General features: G+C 34.2%; 2 non-coding genes and 1 pseudogene across 2 annotated transcripts; 1 reads left to right on the forward strand and 2 right to left on the reverse strand.

Annotated features, from left to right (window-relative positions):
* Positions 1–283: 283 nt before the first annotated feature.
* Positions 284–3,420, reverse strand: LOC128288997 (DNA-directed RNA polymerase subunit beta-like; annotated as a pseudogene).
* A 4,175-nt stretch (positions 3,421–7,595) lies between these two features.
* Positions 7,596–7,679, reverse strand: TRNAY-GUA (transfer RNA tyrosine (anticodon GUA)). The gene has a single exon. It is a non-coding gene; the product is annotated as a tRNA-Tyr (tRNA).
* A 970-nt stretch (positions 7,680–8,649) lies between these two features.
* On the forward strand, positions 8,650–8,721 carry TRNAT-GGU (transfer RNA threonine (anticodon GGU)). The gene has a single exon. It is a non-coding gene; the product is annotated as a tRNA-Thr (tRNA).
* Positions 8,722–9,209: the final 488 nt, after the last annotated feature.

A 9,209-nucleotide genomic window follows, 5' to 3' on the forward strand; every position in this document is an offset into this window, starting at 1 on the left:
TTCACAAAATTTAGGGCCCTCCTTTTGATTTCCAATTACTCGATAATTTCCACAAGCGCAAATTCCACTTTTATAGGTCAAAAATTCTTTCACAAAATAATCCATCCTTTTCGGTTTATTGGTTTTGTAATGAAAAGTATAGGGTTTGTCACCTCTCAACGGTTTCTCCATTAGGTAGGATTTTCTTGGCCCAAGCACTTATTTGTTGGGGAGAAACTGATCCAATTCAGGTTGTTGATGTTTATATCGGTCGATCATAGAAGAAAATTCTGATTCATTCCGATTAAGCTTCCTTCCTATTAATCTGGAAGTTCTTCTCAGATACAAGGAAATGATTCAGTTCAGAGCCAAAGATCGTAATTCTCGGACGAGCAATCGAAAAGATTCTGGAGCATCTTCGGGTTTAGGTATTGTTCCTCCAATGATCGTAGTCCCAAGTACTTCTTGGCGAGCTCTAATATGATCAGATTTATAAGTAAGCATTTCTTGTAAAATATGAGCAACACCAAATCCCTCTAGAGCCCAAACCTCCATTTCTCCTACCCGTTGTCCTCCTTGCTTGGACCTTCCTCTAAGTGGTTGTTGTGTAACAAGTGCATAATGTCCTGGAACGCCCATGTATTTTATCATCAACTTGATGAATTAATTTCAAGATATAAGGTTTTCCTATTATAACAGGTTGCTCAAAGGGCTCCCGTTCTTCCATCAAATATTCGGCTTTTTCCTGGATATTCGGGTTCAAATACCCATGGATTCGCTGTTTGCTTACTGGCTTGATATAATTCGGAAAACACTAGTTTTCTCGAAGCCTCTTGTTCATATCTCTCATCAAATGGTGCTATTCGATAATGTCTATCTAGTAGACTCCTGCTAACCAAACGAGCATTCAAATAGCTGTCCTACATTCATTCGTGAAGGTACTCCTAATGGGTTGAAGACCATATCAACAGGTCTTCCGTCTTGCAAATAAGGCATATCCTGTCTAGGTAAAATTTTGAAATGATCCCTTTATTTCCATGCCTTCCGGCTACTTTATCGCCTACTTTGATTTCGCGTTTCTGTGAAATATAGACACGAATCGTTTCCGGATTATAACTAGAACCCCTTTTTCTGGACCCATCTCCATCGATGACTCGACCCTCCACCTATAGGTAATTTTAGACAGGTTTCCTTTGAAGTGGATACCTGAATCCCAAATATGGCCCGTAATCTATCTTCTGGAGCATACGATGATTCTTTCGCCACCTGAGGCGTTAATTTACCTACTAAAATATCGCCTGTCTCCACCCAAGATCCCAGCATCACAATTCCATTTTGTCTAAATTGCGGAGTAAATGGGCTTCTAGGTGCGGTATTTCGTTAGTGATTCTTTCAGGACCTTGGCTTGTCACATGAGTCTGAATTTCATATTTTCGTATGTGAAAAGAGTATAAATATCTTCATATACTAGACGCTCGCTAATGAGTACCGCATCCTCAAAATTGTAACCTTCCATGGCATATAAGCTACTAGTACGTTTTTGCCCAAAGCAGTTCGCCACCAACCGTAGCGGCACCGTCCGCTAAAATTTGCCCACAATTACGCCGAACCCGGGCAGTTTGATGCATACAAGTATTTTTGTTGGAACGTTGATACATAACTAATGGAATGCCTAGAGCATCTCCATTGCCCGATAAAATAATCTTGTCAGTATCGGTGGAAATGATCTTTCCCTCGTGATCGGCTATAGCGGGAACTCCTGAATCTAGAGCCACTTGGCGTTCCAACCAGTTCAACAATGCACTTCTCGGAACGAAAGCGGAACTTCTTGGCGTTGCATATTAGAACTCATTAAAGCCCGATTCGCGTCATTATGCTCGATAAAAGGAATGAGGGAAGCTCCAATAGAAAAATATTGAAAAGGAAAAATACTTCGAAGATGAACTTGTTCCCATGCAATAGTCAGGAATTCTTGGCGGTATCGAGCCGGAACAACCTGTTCTTCCTGAATACCCTGATTCAAGGCCAAAGAATTTCCTGCTACCATATAATATTCATCTCGACTTGGGGATAAATAAAGCATCTGTGCTTTTTGATCTCAAAGATTTTATAAAATGGACTTTCTAGAGACCCCAATGACCAATCCTGGCATGAATTGCTAAGGATCCGATAAGTCCAACATTGATCCCTTCAGACGTGTCAATTGGGCAAATGCGTCCATAGTGACTAGGATGGATATCTCGTATCCGAAAATTAGCAGTTCGCGGTCAATCCTCCGGGCCCAAATAACTCAATTTTCTCCCATGCACTATTTGTGTCAATGGATTTGTTCGATCAAAACTTGAGACAATGGGTGTAATCCGAAAAGGATTCATAAGTGGTTGTTAATGGAGTCAAGTTACCAAATTCTGAGGAGTCGGTATCAATTTATGCCTAATTGCTCCATATAGTTCCTCTAACTACATTTTCTAAACGAACCAGAGCCAATCCGAATTGATCTTGTAAGAGATCCGCTACAGAACGAATACGCTTATTTTTCAAATGATTCATATCGTCAAGTGTACCCATTCAAATTTCATTCCAATCAAACGATCCGCAGCTGCCAATATATCTCGCGGTAACAAAATGTATTGTTCTGAGGTATATTAAGATTCAATCTCTGGTTCATATTTCGTCGACCAATCCTTCCTAATTCACATCTTTGCTGAAAGAATTTCTTTTGTAATTCCTTACACAGGATTCAGAAAATACCGGATCCCCGCCTACACAAGAAAATTGTTAAAAACTCCAAAATGGCATTTTCTTTTGACCCAATTTTTTTCCTTATCGGTCAGGAAAGACAAGAAAATCTCAGGGTAAACATTCTCTAGAATTTCTCTTAGATTCGAACCCATAGCTGATGATAGAACTAGAATAGATATTTTCTGTTTCCTACTTACGAGCCCATATCCTTGCTTTTCTATCAATCTCTAATTCTAACCTCCTCCCCAATCTGATATTATGGTACCAGTATAGACCGAAATTCCGTTATGATCCAATTCTGATCGATAATAGATACCGGGGCTTTGCAATATTTGATTGATCACAATTCTGTATATTCCATTTACTATAGAAGTTCCGAGGAGTTCATTAAAGGAATGTTTCAATAAAATTGTTTGTTCTTGCATATCCTTACTGGTTTTCCAAATTAATCCTGCGGATACATATAATTCAGAAGAATATGTGAGTGATTTATACAGCATCCTTTCTTTTATCAACGGTTCCACCAATTGATATGTTTCCACAAATAATTGAAATTCAATTTCTTGCTCTGTATCTTCAATTTTGGAAACTTATAAAGTTCTTCTATTAAGCCCGATCCATGAACCCACAAAATCCTTCAAATTGTATCTGATTCAACCCAGGTATTGTAGACATTTCCCCATTTTCATCCCCGAGCATTTTGATTTCCCATTTCTCAAAAAATCATTCTTTTTCATTCTTCATCGAATCCTACGAATCGATCTAATAATGATGGAATTGAATTTCTATTCTGTTTACTGAATCACATGAAATTTTATCTAACTCCATATACCATATAATATATGTGGAATGTATGAAATATGAAATGCGTATGAACGGAAGAAGAAAAATTATACTCAAATTTTAATTTATATTTATAACAAACAGATACAGAAAAGAATTGATAAATGCCATTTAGCCGCATGGAGTTTTGTTTTGTATAGAATATAAAAAAATAATTCAATTTCTACCATTATTATGATATTACATATTCCAATCCGATTGAATACCAGAAAAATGAAAGGAATTCCTGATTTGATCTGTTCGTTGAGATAAAGACAAAATAATCATAAAATATATATATAGGGAGAGTTGATTTTTCTAGCGCTTAATTTTTCATGGACTCCATTGTTCAAAAACGATTCGCAGAGAAGATAGATGTTTTACCCACTTTTAGTTTTTATTTTTAGTAGAATATTTAGAATATGATTGAAGTGCGTACGAAAAGGCTTCTATTTATTAAACAGGTGCAGATATAGCATTTCTATTTATATATGTCTTTCTTTTATTCCATTATAACGCTCTAATGGAGACAAGACATGGCGTGCTCTATCAAAATTCTATTTTTCTTTTATTTTAATCTATTCAATGAAAAATTGAAACACGATAATTTCTTGCTGATTCCCTATGGACATCATATCTAGATAGATAAAATACCTCATTAGATAACTATAACTGTGTAACAACTTATGCTCTGGGGTTTACATAGACTGATAATTGCTGTTATATTATTATAATATACTTGAAATTAAGAAAGTTTTTTATTGAAAAAAAATCAATTTAGTTATGTATCAGTTTTATTTCTTATACCATTAGAAAAAGACAAGTGAAGAAGAATCGTCCATAAATTTGCAGTCAATAGTTAATGGTTCCAATTTATTTGTCCTGAATTTTTACTTTTGTAACTGAGAATCCACATTTTCTTTTCAATAGAAAAGAAAGGAAAGTTTTAGATATTGTGTGTCTTGAGATACTATAACCAATTGAAGGTATGGATCCGATCTAAAATGAAAAGAAAGGAGATACTCTCCTTTTTTGTAACCTTTTGGCGACATGGCCGAGCAGTAAGGCGGGGACTGCAAATCCTTATTCCCCAGTTCAAATCCGGGTGTCGCCTGATCAACAAAAACTCAAATCTAACGTCTCCTACGTCTAGGATTCAAGGAAAAAAAAAGTAGTGGAAGGAATCAGTAAATCTTGATATAGGGCCCCCTTACTAATGGAGTGGCTACTAGAGGTCTTGAATTAGATTGGATAACGGGAGTGTCTAATTAACTAATGAATGGTTGTAGAAGGGTTGGAAGATACTTTGTATACAGACGGATGAAAGTCTCTGAGTGTTCAGGCATCCAATTAATATTAGATTGGATAGATAATTGGCTTTTACTTAATGAGGGACACCAAAGAAAGAATAAGTCTTATTATTGATACATGTGAGTAACATTCTTTTGATACTTCCAAAAGTGTTACTGCGCATTTTACTTATAGCAATGGTTCTCGATTTTACTCAGTCATGTAAGAGCTTATTATAAATGGATTTATCAAGTGATTCATCAACGGTGGCGTGTCACAATTCCCTTTTCTTTTTGACTCTGCGCCATAGTACACAATATTAGTGAACAATAATGGAAGAATTGAATTCCTTCATATTTGTTTTCATATTCATGAGATAGGGGACATAATACATGGATATAGTAAGTCTTGCTTGGGCTGCTTTTATTGGTAGTCTTTGTTTCCCTTTCACTCTCGTGGTATGGGAAGAAGTGGGCTCTAGGGGTACTCCTAATTAGGGTTGAGAATCAAACCATGTATCAATTGTTTTTTTCTAGATCGTTTTGCAAAGCCTTTTATTTTTCTATTTATTAGTCTTCATTTCAAATTCTTGGATTCTAGTGGAGTAATGTATTCTATGAATAACACCTTTTCAATCAAAATCAAATAAACATTTCAATAATCCCCATGTTCGTATTTCAGTAAAGGGATCGGATGATAGGCAATAAAAAAAATTCTTCCTAAATTTTTCTATTTTGATGAACCAGCTCTTACCAGAGTTATGAACGGACAATGAGGGACAAAGAACCCCTTTGTTTTCTGTATTTGCTTGTTTTATTTCCTCCTCTTTACTGTTCAAAGAAAAAAATCTTTTTTATTTAATTTCATTTAATAAAGATCTTGCCTTAGTGTAGTCACATATTAGACACTTACCCCTGTTTTATTTGAATTTCATTTATGAAATGCTTTATTGAGCTCATTTCATATCATGGATCAAAAAGTTAAATTCAAAATCGGCAGGGTATACCCTTTTCGAAAGAAACGAAATACGAAGAAAAGTTACCATAGAACTCTTTGGATCATCTGTCAGTTGCTCAACGAATTACTTCTTTGGAATGTTCAAAAAAAGATTACTTGGTTTCTTTTTTTTTATTAATTAATTAATATATACCTATTCATTCCATTTTTCCTTCATTTCTGATTATTTTAATAGGAATCTCGGTATCACAAAAAAAATCAAATCCATGAAATGAAAGAATTATAAAAATCGTAAGACTTGCCTTTCAATTATTTCAGATTAATTGAAATCAACACAAATAAAAATAGATCAAGCGAAAAATAAAATTGAGATACTATGTACAGTACATATCTTTAATTGATATCGACATGTATGAAGATACATATTGTGGATTCATCTATATTAAACATATCTTTCTACATTACAATAATAGATATAGATAGTATGGTAGAAAGATTCATATTTTTTCTACCATACTATCGAGGTTTATAGGATACTGCTGATTCTAGTCCATTCATTTTATTTAAGACGTGAGATTTGAATCCTTTTTTCTTAACTCCTTGATAAAAAAGTCAAGTTTCATTCAAATTAATCACTTTGACTGACAGTTTTACGTATATTATAAGTAAAAAGCGGTAGGAACTAGAATGAACAGCGCTGTAGCAATAAATGCGAGAATATTTACTTCCATAATTTCATTGTTTTTTACTTCATAATAACTCGGGATTTAATCCCATAGAGATGATAAATTTGTCGCTTATAAATTCAATGCAATGACTTACATTTCAATGACATCGAATCGGATCAATATCATGAATAACAATATCTAGGCTATCAAATCGATTCACCGTCGAGAATTGAATAGTATAACATAGGAAGATCTTTTATCACACCGAATACAAAAAGTGATGCCTGGTCCAATCAAAGAATTCCTTTATTTATATATATTCTTTTCCACCTTTCTTTTCGATAATCTACCGCCTTCCTTGTACAATCATCTGATGATGTATCATCTGACTTCTTTTCCACTTTCACCGTTTACAAATAGTTTCCAAATAAACCCCAACAAAAAGAAAGGAAAAAAATAAATAAAAAAGATAAAAAGATATCGTTGGAATGAAATTCTGTCATTTGTATCCTTTGACAGAAAACGGAGGATCTATTGATGTATTTTAAAAATTTTATCCGTCAGGACTGACGGGGCTCGAACCCGCAGCTTCCGCCTTGACAGGGCAGTGCTCTGACCAATTGAACTACAATCCCAGGGAAATAAAGAAAAGTGTACAACAGAGATAGTCTTATGATTTCATTCAAGCCATTTTCTATTTAGATTTTAGATTCGAAGCCGGGTTGTAACAAACAAAGGCGCGAGTAATATATTGATATCCATACGGGTATGCACTTTGAGTGAGAGCGACGCGGATTACTAGTTACTAGGAATCCTTTCGTTATTGCCAAATAAATCGATCAATAATCAATTTGAAAATGAAAACAAAAAAGAGTCTTCTTTTTTGTTTACTTTACTCTTTTTCTTTTCATTAAACTTTCTATTTAATGATCCTGATATGAATCTAGAGCGTTATCAAGGTCATAATTTATGGGAACAACTAAATAAATAGAACAAAATAAAAAACAAATAGCGGTAGGGATGGATATATCACAAAATTGGACTTTTTTTATTCTTCCCTAATTTTTTTGTTTGGCTTTTCGGGAAAACAAAATACAAAAAATGGGCATTTTAGGTTATGGCGGATCAGCGAATTATTGGGCCGAGCTGGATTTGAACCAGCGTAGACATATTGCCAACGAATTTACAGTCCGTCCCCATTAACCGCTCGGGCATCGACCCAGGAAGAATCAATTCTAGGTTTATTGATAATCCATGATCAACTTCCTTTCGTAGTACCCTACCCCCAGGGGAAGTCGAATCCCCGCTGCCTCCTTGAAAGAGAGGTGTCCTGAACCGCTAGACGATGGGGGCATACTTGCCTGACCGCGACCATACTATGCTCATAGTATGAGCAGTTTTTTGAAATTGTCAATATAATGGAATGACTAGAGCCGAGAGCTTTTCCATCTTTTATGATTTTCCATTTTAGATTCACGATTTATACTCAGTAAATCATTCATCGCCACTCTATTCGATATAGAAATAAATTAGATAAATTCAATCTATTATATAAATATTTATTAGAAATAAATAGATATTATAAAAATAGAAATAAATAGATATTATAAAAAGAAACTAGATTATATTAATAATACAAAGTATAAGATCAGTGATTGGTTTAACATAAACATAAAAAAGGGAGTTAACCTTCATTTTTTCCACTTTCATTCATTGATTCACTCATTATTACGACAGAGACAGGCATGTTTCTATCTCACACTAAGCCGGTAAATTAACAAAAAGTAAATCAGGAATTTTGGAAGAGGCAGCAAGAAGTTATCGAAAATTATGTGTGTGTGTTTTTTTTTCTAAAAACTAAAAATTGGGTTCGGTGGACAAAGCAAATCCCTTCATCACATGTTTCGATAAAATAGATTGGATCTATGTCGAATTGCTAAGGTACCTGTATTAATCAAATAAATGAATTTCGTTCTGTTCTGATAAGCCAATTATGATTGGCCTTGAAACAATTCATTGCATTGATATTTATCAAACCCAATACCAATAAAACCATTTTACCCTCTACGTTAAGTAAATTAGAATTCTCATTCCTGAGAGCTACTAGCCACTATGAGTCTACTGCATATACTTATATATATATAAATAGATCTTATCCGTCTACTAATTCATTCAGTAATTGAATCGAACCGCCCTTTTAACTCAGTGGTAGAGTAACGCCATGGTAAGGCGTAAGTCATCGGTTCAAATCCGATAAGGGGCTTTTGACTTTTTTTTTTCATAAAACTCCTATGAAATGGTAGTATTCATATTGAATACTAGGGATGTTGTTTTTATTGGTAATAAAAACCCAACTGTATATGTATAATAATTGAATTAGAAATTGTATAATTTAACTCTAATAAGTTATTATTCTAATGAGTTAGAGTAGAGTAATTCTAAAAGAAAGTTGAAATTATAATGAATAATGATAAGCCGTCTCTTGAAGCGACAAATATATATTTCTATTTTGTTTTGATTTTGAATTAGATTATTCAATCAAATCCATTGTAAAAATTGTAAAGATTAGAAATCAACAAAAGAAAAAGTAAGTGGATCTAACCCATTGAATCGTGACTATATCCACTATTCTGATATTAAAATTCGATAGAGATGAAATTGGAACAGTCGATTTCTTTTTATTTCATATTTATTTGGACTCCACAAGAATCCGTCGATATTTCCGATTCAATCTTCTTGTTCCTAGGAATA

The sequence above is a fragment of the Gossypium arboreum genome, unplaced genomic scaffold (assembly GCF_025698485.1).
Source record: "Gossypium arboreum isolate Shixiya-1 unplaced genomic scaffold, ASM2569848v2 Contig00375, whole genome shotgun sequence".
In the NCBI taxonomy this organism is placed as follows: domain Eukaryota; kingdom Viridiplantae; phylum Streptophyta; class Magnoliopsida; order Malvales; family Malvaceae; genus Gossypium; species Gossypium arboreum.